Raw genomic sequence first — 12,522 nt, 5'->3', positions numbered from 1 at the left:
ATTTGCATCTTCAGCCAGACGTGGGAGGACCATGTGTCCCAGCTCAAGCAGGTGCTGGACCGACTCCAGAAGGCCGGGCTGACTATCAAGGCAGGGAAGTGCAAGGTGGGAATGGCTGAGGTGACCTCCCTGGGCCACAAGGTGGGCAGCGGCTGCTTAAAGCCAGAGCCAGCTAAAGTGGAGGCTGTCAGAGATTGGCCAACACCCCAGACTAAGAAGCAGGTCCAGGCCTTCATTGGGATGGCGGGGTACTACCGGAGGTTTGTGCCCCACTTTAGCTCCATCGCAGCCCCCCTCACGGAGCTGTGTAAAAAGGGAAAGCCTGACAAGGTGGTCTGGACCGAGCAGTGCCAAGAGGCCCTCTGCGCGCTGAAGGAGGCTCTGGTCAGGGCCCCAGTGCTGGCAAATCCCGACTTCAACAAGCCCTTCCTGGTGTTCACCGATGCCTCAGACGTGGGGCTGGGGGCGGTGCTAATGCAGGTGACTGACAAAGGGGAGAAACACCCCATCGTGTACCTGAGTAAGAAGCTGCTGCCCCGGGAGCAGAGCTACGCGGCCATAGAGAAGGAATGTCTGGCCATGGTGTGGGCGCTGGGGAAGCTGCAGCCGTACCTGTTTGGACGGCGTTTCACCGTGTACACCGATCACTCACCCCTGACCTGGCTGCATCACATGAAAGGGGCCAACGCCAAGCTCCTGCGGTGGAGTCTGCTCCTGCAGGACTACGACATGGAGGTGGTCCACGTGAAGGGGAACAACAACACCATAGCCGATGCCCTGTCACGCAGGGAGGGCCCCGAACTTCCCCAGGTCACTGGCTAAGTGACCCCGCTCAGTGCGGTCTGGAAGGGGGGAGAGATGTGATGGAGTGGGGGGGGTGCATGTGTGAGTCAGGCTGGATGTCCGAGGCAAGCAGCAGCTCCCAGTGGCTAAGGATGACCCTGGGGCTACAACTGGCAGATAACACCTCTGCCTGAACAAAGAGCAGGGAGGAGCTGAGCTGGGTTTTTGAATCGGGGGCGGCAGTTAGAGGCGAGGAGAAGGGAGAGCTGGAAGGCAGCCAGGCTGAGGAGGGGGAAAGCTACACCCCAGAGGGGCACCCCTTGGGGTCCTCTCCCCAGGACAGGTTGGAAGGACTGTCTCTGGCTGCTATGCTGTTGCTTCTGTGAGAAACTGGACATTTGTTGCCTAATAAACCTGCTGTTGTACCTGCTGAGTGAGAGTCTCTCCTGCCAGCGGGCGGGGTGCAGTGCAGGGGGACCCCTGAACCCCATCACAGACCCTTATCACTTCTTGTGTTTAATCCCATTGGATCACCTGTGTCACACCACTGTCTCCAACTCCAAGTGGGAGGCTGCAGATAGTCAGACTGAATCAGGCATTTCCATAAGTACCTACTGCAGTGTTCGTTACGCCTCCACCTAATCCATATCCTGTCTCTGACAATGGCCAGAAATAACTGCTTCAGTGGAGGAGTAAGGAGCCCTGGAGTAGGCAGTTATGGGATAAGAGAGGGTCTTTTCCTTGACACCTGGACAACCCTAATGGCTTCACTGGGTGAGGGCAGAATCTGAGGACAAGACTGATCCAGCCACTGGGACTTTTCTGCTAACAATCCTTCGATGCACAAAGAATCCAGGACGCACTCCCCGAGCTTAGCAGGATCTGCAGCGCTGGCAGCACCGCACGGGGAGACTTGGAATAGGCACCAGAGGAAGATGGGAAAAAATGGCAGTCATAATGCAAAGCATAGTCCCTTTGCACAGTAGAGACTCGCTTTACACTGCTTCTAGCGATAGTTCTGTCACTAGGGCTTTGCCTCTTCAGTACCTCCCACTTTTCCAAGCCTGCTTCCGACTCCAGATCTCGCTGGTTAAATATGATTTTTGTCTGAAAGCAGAGAGACGCCTGGCCTCCAGGTTTTTCTAAGAATAACTCGTCTAATGTTGTTAACTTCCATAGGCAGGGACCCTTCCTGGCATGCGCCAAATTTACTAGATGCTCCAGTATTAAATTAGCTCTCTAAAGACTCTGACATAATTTAAAGTCCTGAAATCAAGCAGGAAAACTGTTGAGTAACCTCCTTATGAGTCTGAGACAGCCACCCTTCTAAGACCCTGGTGAGAGGGAGACCGCTTGGAGATGAAAAGCCCCTCTGGTCATGGTCCCTGCCTGGGCTCTCCTCACTGGGTTTCAGGTTGCTACTGACACTCCTAGAGCTCTCTATCTTTGGTGAAACTTGAGCTAATGGATCCCGTGTTTTCTCTGCCTGGTGTTCACTATCTACCGCCTTTCAGTTGCTAGCTGAGAAAACCACTTGTCCAACCTGGATTTGGTTATGGACACAGAGACACTACAACAATGCGGTATTTGTCCGGCTTCGGGCTTCTGAGCCCGTCCTGTATGGAAGCATTCTTCTGCACTGGGAGCAGCATCCTCTTGTCCTCTAGCATGGGCTGTGTCCCAGCACTAATATTTCTTTGAGGGAGAGAAAGAGCTGCTTGTGTTGTGGAGCTGACTGAAACAGCAAGAGTGTGCTGCTGTTGAAAGGAAGTCGCTCTGGCAGTTCTTCCACACAAGGGCCTTGCTTGTGGTGCGGGGGTTTTCCCCTACTGTAGTGGGACTCACGCCTTGTTGTGCAGACCTAGCCATCGTGTACAGCCGGGAGCCATACACTGAAAGCTTTCACTGCATGCCACGCAGTCTCCAGCGATGGCAATACAGAGTCTAGCGACCAGGAAACAGGTCAGTACTGATACTTCACCCCCTGTTCTACAGCTCTGCCACCACTTACACAGACCTCTTGCTGGAGCCAATGTGAACCCAGCTCACAGAATGTCCCTTAAGTTCGTGACTGTAATTCTGTACGAGGTAGGAATGCACACTGGGTTTGAGTGAATTTTCAGAGCCATTAAGAATAACCACTGCCCTCTGAACTGTGGCTGGTGTGGTTGTCTCTCAGAGAGAGTTGCCATTTGTTGATACTTCCCAGCAGGGTGAAAACACCTGCTCTCCTCTGGGGGAGAAACCTGGCTAGAGCCAGGCTGCAAGGGGCTGTGCTGGTTGGAGCCAGGCTGGTTAGAACCTCCATGGCAGGCATGCCTCTTTGTGGAACCAGTTGGATTTGTCAGGGGCCTGCTGATGTTAAACCAGGCACCAGGGGACTGATGATATCTGTAAGCTGAGCCTGGGGACAGGTTGGACAAGTAACCTCACGAGGGATGAGAGTTAAGGCCCTGTGAGATAGAGGTACCTTTATTCGATGTTTGTTTTGAGCTGCCCCAGAAAGGGAGGGAGGTGGACCTTTCATAGCGCCCTGACGTAGAGCACTGAGCCATGAACCACCACAGCGGTCTGGAAACCCAGTCAGGGAAACTGAGGCAGAGCAGCTGCAGAGCCGTAATTGACCCCAAAGGTGTGCATAAGGGTGGCGATTTACCAGCATGGGACTTGCAACAGTAACTTGCCAGATACGGTCTCCGAAATGTTCATCATCATCATCAGCCATGGGCTCAGCACCCATTGGTGTCCGATGCCTCCCTCACTATTTCCTTCCAGCTTTCCCTGCACAGCGCGGAGTGGCTTAGTTTCTGTAGACTAACTCCGCACCAATCTACTATATCATCTACCCATTCAGGGTGGGGTGTGACTCTCCTGTTCGAACCAGCCATTGTGCCAAATACGAGAGTCTTGACTTTTTGCTCATTGTTCATCACGCAGATATGCCCAAAAAGCTGTAACTTGGGTTGTACAACCTGCTGCAGTAGGTTCTCTTTCGGCTGTATCTTCCGATAGAATTCCTCGTTGGTGACCTTCTGCATCCATCCTATTCTCAGGATCTTTTTATAACAACTCTTGTCGAACGCCAATATCCTTCTCTTCAAATCTTTTGTTATCACCCATGTCTCACATCCATGCAACATGCTGCTGAATACACAAGTTTCAAGATGCTCAACTTTGTTCCTAATCTAATTGCTTTGCTTTTCCAGGTCTTATCCATCACCTTTAAACTCACTCTTACTTTTGCTATTCTAGTCGCTATTTCCTCCTTACAGTCTAGATCATATGTCATGTTGCTCCCCAGGTAGGTTAACTTCTCTACACTGGTTTTCCTTTCTATTTCCTTATCTCAAAATACCATTGTTTTCATTTTATTGATGTTCGTAATCAGCCCATATTGGAAATGTTGCGGCAGTGTATTTAGGTTGGGATTTATAACATCAAAGCAGGCACAGATGTCCCTGTCTCTAACGTAGAGTGAGCTTTAAGGACCAAAGTAGGAGCTAGCTCCACTGTCTGCACTGGTAGAACCAGGCAGCGCAAAGGAGTCAGAAGTTTTTCTTTAGTTCAATGAGGATTGTTATAGCAGCTTCTTGCTTTGTCTGTTTTCTTCTGCCTTATGCTGCATAACTGCCCTGTTGCACTTCCACGTACCCACTTTTAAGTAGTTGGCATTTTACTCTTTTCTGTGGTGAGACCTGGTGTTTGGAACACCATGTTTGTTACACTGGATTAGAGGTGGACCTGAACCGGAACCTCCAATTAGGAACCACCATTTTTCTCCTCTTTTTTAAATCTGCCTCTGTGGTTTTGGGTCTGAATCAGACACAAAACTGAGAGGTGTGTTTTCTGAATCAGGTAACTACATGACCCAAGATGACAAGCCTCACAAAACCAGCTGCTTGTGAAATTTTGGTATGTCAGATGTATTTAGATGCCCATAATACATCCCTCACTGTTGTATCTGGTTGCATATTTCTGCTGTTTTGCACTGAATCTCAGAAGTGGAGCTTGCAAAATATCAGCTTGCCTGAGTCTCCACCCTGGTTCAGTTTTGAACCTGATCTCCAAAGCTTCATCTGTCTCAGGCTGAATGAAGAACCCATAGCACGCTTGAATGTAGGTGTGCAATTATTACTGCCAGGGGCTACAAAAGGAACTTCTGCAGGAATTGGCAGAGCTATGACAGTCCAGAAAGCACGCAGCCCACGTGAGTCCTAAACATGTCTATCCTGTGTGGGAACAGGCCCAGTTGATGGGTCTGCAGTTGTGTGTTGGGGGACCAGCGTATCTCTGCCATGGTTTTGTAAGGTATTCAAAGAAACACATGCTGTTATGAAAATGCGTGACGATTTCCCAGTGGCTGTTGTAGTTAAACTCCAGTGTTTAAATCTTCAGGATACCAAAAAGGCTGCACAAACACTTGGAACGTATTCTGAAATGCTACTGTATGTGTGTGTGTGTTAAGAGAGAGAGCGAGCTATTTTAGAAGTGTCAGCCAGTTTTGCATTTTGTGGACATCTGCTGCTTGGCTGCCAAGCACGAACAAAATGTGCACATACAAACAAGACTGGTGTTTGTTTTAAAATGCCACTGTTATGCCATGTAAAGCTGAGACTTCCTTCCCATCGTGACCCTGTTTTAAAATGCAGCAGACTGGCTTAAAAGTTCAATGAGCAAGTCCTGGGCTAATAAGTGTAATTGACTAATGTTCGTTGTAATGAAATTTGTCATAACAAGAATGCCTGGCGTGGCTGTGGGGATCTTGGCTTGATTGGCTGGTGGATTCATGTACATATATGGCTGAGAGAGGGTCTGTAATTGAACTGCATTGTACCAATGTCCTTTGATTTCAAAAGCCTGCTGTTTTGTGTTTGCTCTATATGAGCTAGTAGAGGGGATCTTTATACTGCTGGCAATTGTTTTTAAAATCAATCCTTTTAATCAGAACTTACAGCCTATTTTGATTACACTAACATAAAGATGGTTTTAAAAGTATTTACTTTCTGGTCCTGGCTGTGATTGTGTGCTGGGCAAGAGGGGGTTGATAGCCTCTAGGTTCTTCATCTGCAACTGCGCAAGGTCAGAGAGATGAGAGGGGAGCCTGGTAGAGTTTGGCATCAGGACTCTGGTTGTCTTTGAGTGAACTGCTGTTCTTGGTCCAAAGCGTGAGGAAAAGAGGGAAATCTGGCTACTGAACTGATTCCGGTGTTCACTCAGGATCATCGTCTGACCCTTTTCATTGGCTAGGCCCTATTGACTTCACTTATGGCGAGGAGGGAGGTGAGGACCCTGTTCTAAGGGTGGACCCTGATTTGCCTCTTTGTGGTTGTATGATCACAAAGCCGTCCTGCTGTCTCTTGACTCTTCTCTGAGTGCACCGTTTATACCAGTGATGGCAGCAGGAGCTGGCACTGGTCTGGTCATTGTTTGGGTGAAGGAAGGAGAACATGACTGCTCCACCCATATAGCAGTATTACGTGGGGGACCCATTTAAATAATGTTGGCCTTATTCTAACTATCACGTCAACCCTCCTCAACAGTGTCTGTGTCTGTCTGTCTGAGAGACCATGGGCTGAGGGCTACCTGGATGAGGGCATGTGATTCTAACTGGAACTGAAATTTTGGGAATCGCAAGACCTCAGCACCACTCTGGAGCAAGCCCTTAGTGTCCTGTGGCTACAGAGTTGTGCTGTGGGGACTTTGCTGTCATCTAGCATTGTTTCAGGCCCCCTAACTATCAGGTACAGCCAGTTGACTGCACTGTCATCACACTTTTCCTCACTCTGAGGCTGACGTATCTTTCCCTCCATAGTGTAGTGAGCTTCTTAAATAACTAAAGCTCTCTTGGGCACAGCCTCAGATGATGTGAACTGACACAGCTGTATTGAGTCATGGAGTGACACTGTTTGCACCAGCTTAGCACCTGCCCCCTTTTTGTTTCCTCTTCCACCAAACCCTGCTGTAGGAAACAAGTGATTGCCGACACTCCCACAAGTCATGGAACTGGGGTTGGCTCTTGTGTTAAAAATGTTCTGATGACCCTGTAATATTCCCCAGGGTACAATCTGCACTGCACAGTCCGGACAAGCTGTGTCCCCGCAGTTCTCCAACCTGGGATGCCTTTAACACAGTTTCACTGTGAGAGCTTCATGCGGGAGGCTGCTCAGAGGAAGCCCCCCAGCATTACAGTTACAGGAGTGCTGTTAGTCAGCCACCCCTGAATTCGACTGCACAGTGACACCAGCAAATGCCCACTGCCAGATTGTCCCCAGAAATGTGCATCTTGGACTGTCCAGCTCTTTCCTTCTGGACAATACAAGCTTATAGAAAGTCCCTGTATTCGTAGGACAGGGTATGCACAGATCTTGTTGTCCTAAATGAAGTTTCCCCAAACACTTTAATGCAAACACACACTGGTTTATTAACTATAGAAAGATCGCTCTGAAGGGATGTAAGAGTCAGAACTGGTCACAAAGAAATAAAAGGTAAAACACAAACTAATACCTACCTTTGCAAGCCAAGTGAACTCTCATCCACATGCGCCCAGCAGTCTGTCTGGATTCCTCTTAGCCACGGTCCCTCCCCCGGTTTAGTAACGCTTCCTTTTCTTTTCCAAGGTTTTGAAGCTGTGAGCAGAGATGAGGAGAGAGAGAGAGAATCTGGGGGCTCTGTTCCGCATTTTTCCTGGAGGATCTTTTTCAACTGGGGTTCAGGAGACCCATTCTAGGGCTGCGAACTTCCAGCTTGTCTTTGCCAAGATGTAAATTTCTTGCTCGTGCCCCTTTTGCTGGCAAGGAAAGGCGGCTTGGCCCTTTGATTTTCTTGACACCAGGCTGAGGCATCAGTTTGTCCTTTGTCTCGGAGGAACAGGTTTGTGCCTGCTTATCTCAATTGGCGTATGTCTCGGAAACTTAATAGAGCAGAATCTTAATATGGCCTCACACATTACCAGGATGATAAGGTTCAGCACACTGAGTTTTCAAATTCTGCTTCATCAGGCACAATTTGTGTACCACATCCAGGTATGGTTTTATAAAAGAGTGGACATAGGAAGACCAGACTGCCTCAGTCCCCACTGGAGATAAAGGCAGGATTACTGAATGGTAATGTGTGGGAAGAAGACCTCTGGAAGACCTCTACATTCATTTAAAAAATCCCTTCTCATTCCCCGGCTCCCCATCTAGGATCCCAGAACTGCTGTGGCTTTGGATCAGACAATGGCAGCTTAAATGACCTTTCTTTTCTCCTCTGAAATTGTAACGCTTGTGCCTGTGTCCTCTCTTTGATTGCACTTCAGTCCCCTTCCGTCTGCCCGATCCCTCATGTTTCAGTGAGAATTTTTTGTGCAGCCTTTAATCTGCTATCCCACAGGTCCCTGGAGAAGGTTATTGGCAATGGTGGGAGAGGGAAAAAATAGCAGCAGCAGTGCCGGGTGAATTTAGCGGGACATCTGCTATTTAATTTTTCCTTTGTACTTGTGATGAGCTGTTGATGTTCAGGAAGTCTGGGTGGGAGGCGGGCAGTGGACATTTTTGGCAGCTGCTGTTTGGCTAGCCGAAGAAAAGAAGCAGTATTAACCCTGAGCTGTGGAACCCAGCGCGAAAACGCTGCTGGCAGTGGAAGTGGTGGGACAGGGTAGGTGGCTGGCTACACTTTTGGCCATCTCCTTGTGCAGGAAATGCTGGAGAGGCCATTTGCCAGAGCTGGTCTCTTCTGTCTGAATCTCTTCACAAAGCTGGACTCTATTGTCATTAATGTGACATCTGCCTCCCAAGGAGAAGTCTATTTTATTTAAACAAAATTGGCCAGATGCTGAAAGGTATTTAGGCACCTAACCCTCACTGCCCACTTCCTCTGACAGACACGGGCAGGAGAATGGCTTCTGCTTCATGTGCTAGTTCGTTTACCTCGGGTCCACCATCACTGACACCCTGTCGCTGGACACTGAGCTAAATAGGAGGATCGGAAAAGCGCCCACAACTCTGTCCAGACTCAGCAAGAGAGTGTGGAATAACAACAAGCTGTACACTCACACCAAAATGCAAGTCTACAGAGCCTGCATCCTCAGCACCCTCCTTTATGGCAGCGAGACTTGGACCCTGTATGCCCGCCAGGAAAAGAGGCTGAACGTCTTCCACTTGCGCTGCCTCAGGCGCATCCTTGGAATATCATGGAAGGACAGAGTGACCAACACTGCCGTCCTCGAGCAAGCTGGAATCCCAAGCATGCACACCCTCCTCAGGCAGCGTCGGCTCCGCTGGCTTGGCCACGTCCACAGGATGAGTGATGGAAGGATTCCAAAAGACATCCTGTATGGTGAGCTAGCCTCTGGCAAAAGACCTCCCGGACGCCCCCAGTTGCGCTACGAAGATGTCTGCAAGAGAGACCTCAGAGAGGTAGACATCGAGCTGGACAACTGGGAAGAACTAGCAGATGACCGCAGCAGATGGAGGCAGGGGTTATACAAGGGCCTTCAGAAGGGCAAGATGAAGATCAGACAGCTAGCAGAGGAGAAGCGAGCGCACAGAAAGCACAATAAGGACTTGCCAGACACCCACTACATCTGCAAGAGATGCAGCAAGGACTGTCGCTCTCGTGTGGGTCTTCATAGTCACCATAGACGCTGTAAATGAAGTCCTCAATTGAAACTTTAAAGGGCGCGATCCATAGTCTATGCAGACTGAAGGATGCTAGGCCAGCACTTGGGCTCACAGTGGAAGGATGTGGTGTTCCCAATGTTCTTCTGACTTGGGTGCACACATGTGCCTGTGCAAAAGTGTGCATCAGTCTGTGGCTTTTGTTGCAGTTGTGCACCAGGGATGCACTCTCGCCCCCTGGGCTTCCTGTTGAGCTATCAGTTGGGTTTTTGCACGTGCCACTCCACAGCTTGAAATCAAAAAGAGGAGTTTACTGATCAAGACGACTACACCAGCGATTCTGCCCTACTTGTCAAGAGGTCAGTGATTTTTGGCCTGCCTTCCTAGGTCTCCGAAATGCCTGCAGTACGCAGTGAAACATCTCATGGCACAAAACCAAGGTCCAGAATGTTGGAGCTGGGTCACCAGAGCCCTACTGCAGGTAGAGTTGAGTACCAACGGGAGCACTGATGGGTTCTACCTAGACTGCAAGCAAAGTTCAAACAGGTGCTGTAAAGTGGACAGTCTTCAACAAATGGGTTTTGCCACCTCTTGCATGAAGTCCAGGCCTTGTTTGCAGATGCAAAAACATCTTTTCAGTGAGACAAAAGGTAAATCTGTCAAACCTTTGTGCTCCCGGTATCGCTGTATAGGTCAGCAACCTGGATGCTCTGACTGGCGGACGTGGGGCAGCTGAAGGGGTTCCATAAGCCCTGTCGGTGCCAAAGCCTGAACATAAAGTGGTTTGGCTTGGTGGGAAATGTCACAGTCTCACAGAGGTCCGGCCGTCTGCCCATCATTCCGTTTGCGTAGCCACGGCAGTGCGAGCTGGTGGGCCGTGACGCCAAGGTGGACAAATGCCCCCCAGCACACCGTGCTCTTAACTTTCCAGCAACAGATGAGAGGGGGCCAGGCGCACCTTCATCCTGGCTGGGCACCGCCCGTGGGGGCACCCTCACCCCGCGACCCATGGTCACAGGACTCTGAGGCTGAGCAGAGAAGTTAAGGGGCTAGGGCTGGTTTCCCCAGTTCAGAATTCCCCACACACGTTTCAGCCAGGCAAGCAACTGCCAGGAGCTGCGCTAGCCAGTGTCTAGTTTGTTGGGTTTGTTCTTGGGCATTGTCCTGTGGGCCTTGCAAAGGGAGCTGCAGGTGCTTATCCAATTGGATGGGGCAGTTTGGTTCTGTTCAGGCTCTGACGCTGCAGTCACTTCTGGCCTCCCCGCAGAGCTGCTGTTTGGTGACTCCCCTAGGGCAGAGCCAGGCAGCCCACCCATTCAAGCCCCATCCACAGACACACCAGCCAAAGGCCAAGTTCCCGCTATCCAGCTCCTGGAACGCAGCGAGTTGCAGCAAACGCTCCCCTCTCTGCGCTCAGTGTGCTGGCGCATGGCTTGTGGAAGACAGCTTGAAGGGGCTGTGCTGGGCCACGCGCTCCCCTGTGTGATGGGCTCGTCCTCGAGCTCGTGCCTGGAATTTGGGGGTTTCTTGCCTGGGGCCGAGGCCTCCCACAAAGAAGGTGAATCATCCATGCGGTAAAGGCTGCTGTGTGCAGCAATTAATATTTCATGCAGGTAAAAACCCTGCTGCTGCTGCAGCTACTTCAGGCATGCAGCCAGAGAGCGACCCAAGTACGATGAGCAAAGGCAGGTGGGAAGTGGAGTGACTGGCTGATTCACCCTCCCCCCTGCCCCCTCCCGGCAAGCGCAGGCTAGACTGAGCTCTGCAGCCTGACAGCTTCGAGCTGCTGTGCCACAAGGATTGCAGGCAGGAAGGTTTTCAGGCCATTGTCCCACCTGCCGGCAGCTATGGCCTTCTGCCACTGGGATGTGTTAACAGGATCCCTTGCTGTACCCATGCCCTGCCATCTCCCTACCTCTGCTCCCCGCCTCAGCTGCCACTTCCAGTGGATGCAGGGGGTCGCCCCCTCCTGAGGAGCAGGGCAGCTGAGGAGTAGCACTTACATGCTGCGCTGCTGATGGGGGGAGGGGACAGGGGCTGCATGTGGGTCCCTGTGCACCCCCCAAGTGTCGCCTATGGCACGGCGACGCCCCCAGCAGAACCCAGCTCGTTGTGCCCTTCCAGCGTGACGGCGAGCCCTCGAAACTGCAGCCCCTCGTTTGCTGAGCAATGCAGGGGCAAGTCTCCTGCTGCTGTGCGTCAGCCGTTCAGCTGCTGCCGTAGCCCTGCAGTCTCACCTCCTTTCAACACCCGCTTGGCTGGGACGGACATTCGAATCCCAGCACAGCTCTGGGCCTCCCGATGGCACAAGGCAGACCTAAAGGAGACACAGTCAGCAGTGCTTGCCAGCCCACCCCATGGAAAGTGTGGCTTGTTCCCTGCAAACCCCAGCGAGCTAATACTTCTTAAGCCCCTGAGCCTCTGGTCACTTTCCCAGCTCTTGGCTTTGGCACAGACGGCTGCACCTGCAGCCGTCCAAAATAAACCAGAGCTTGCCCAGGATGTGGTACAGCCCCTGGCATCCCAGCTTGAGAAAAGGCGTCTCCCTGCAGCTCCCTTTGGCCAGATGGCGCCAGGCTGTCTGCCTCACGAGTGTGTGTTTGGATCACACTAGCAAACTCAGGTAGGAGGCTCTGCCCAAACGCGTGACAGAAAACAGTCCCTGCCCCAGGCAGCTTGCAGTCACACCAGGGATAAGGTGCAGGGGGCAGCAGGCAGGACAGGGCTATGCTAGGGCCACAAGGCTGAACCATCCCAGAGCTGCTGGTCCTCCGACGCCGTCCCACAACCCCTCCCCACATGCCCAGAAGAGAGAAGTCCCACCCAGTTCACTAGGAAAGCCCCCTGAGCCCCTCAGCCAACTGCAGCTCATGGCATGGTGGGGTGGGCCCCCAGAAGCTCTAGTGAGGCACAGCGCACGGAAGGCGGCTGCTTGGACCTGGCCGGCTGCCCGGGTGCTGAGGGCCTAGGCTGGCTGCAGTGAAGACGTGCGCTGAGGGAAGCGATTGGGGTGGGGACTGGGCAGGGGCTCGCTGGGCCATAACAGCACTAAGAAAATGGTCCTGCTGGTGGGAGAGGGAACAGTGGTGAGCCAGCACCGGCCCGCGGGCTGCAGACAGAGGCGGGGGGCCCTGAGGGTCAA

The 12,522-nt window shown here is 51.7% G+C and overlaps 1 protein-coding gene across 1 annotated transcript in view; it reads left to right on the top strand.

Moving 5' to 3' along the window:
* The window catches only part of PIGQ (phosphatidylinositol glycan anchor biosynthesis class Q), a 48,486-nt gene extending 40,860 nt beyond the window's left edge, over nt 1–7,626 (top strand). Inside the window, exon 12 of the transcript XR_012647708.1 lies at nt 7,401–7,626. The gene's annotated coding sequence lies outside the window, so the exon portion shown is untranslated. The remainder of the gene's footprint in view (nt 1–7,400) is intronic.
* Nucleotides 7,627–12,522: the final 4,896 nt, after the last annotated feature.

The sequence above is a fragment of the Carettochelys insculpta genome, chromosome 16, assembly GCF_033958435.1.
Source record: "Carettochelys insculpta isolate YL-2023 chromosome 16, ASM3395843v1, whole genome shotgun sequence".
In the NCBI taxonomy this organism is placed as follows: Eukaryota; Metazoa; Chordata; order Testudines; family Carettochelyidae; genus Carettochelys; species Carettochelys insculpta.
The sequence above is the reverse complement of the archived record's forward strand: the minus strand, read 5'-3'. Positions and strand labels throughout refer to the sequence as shown.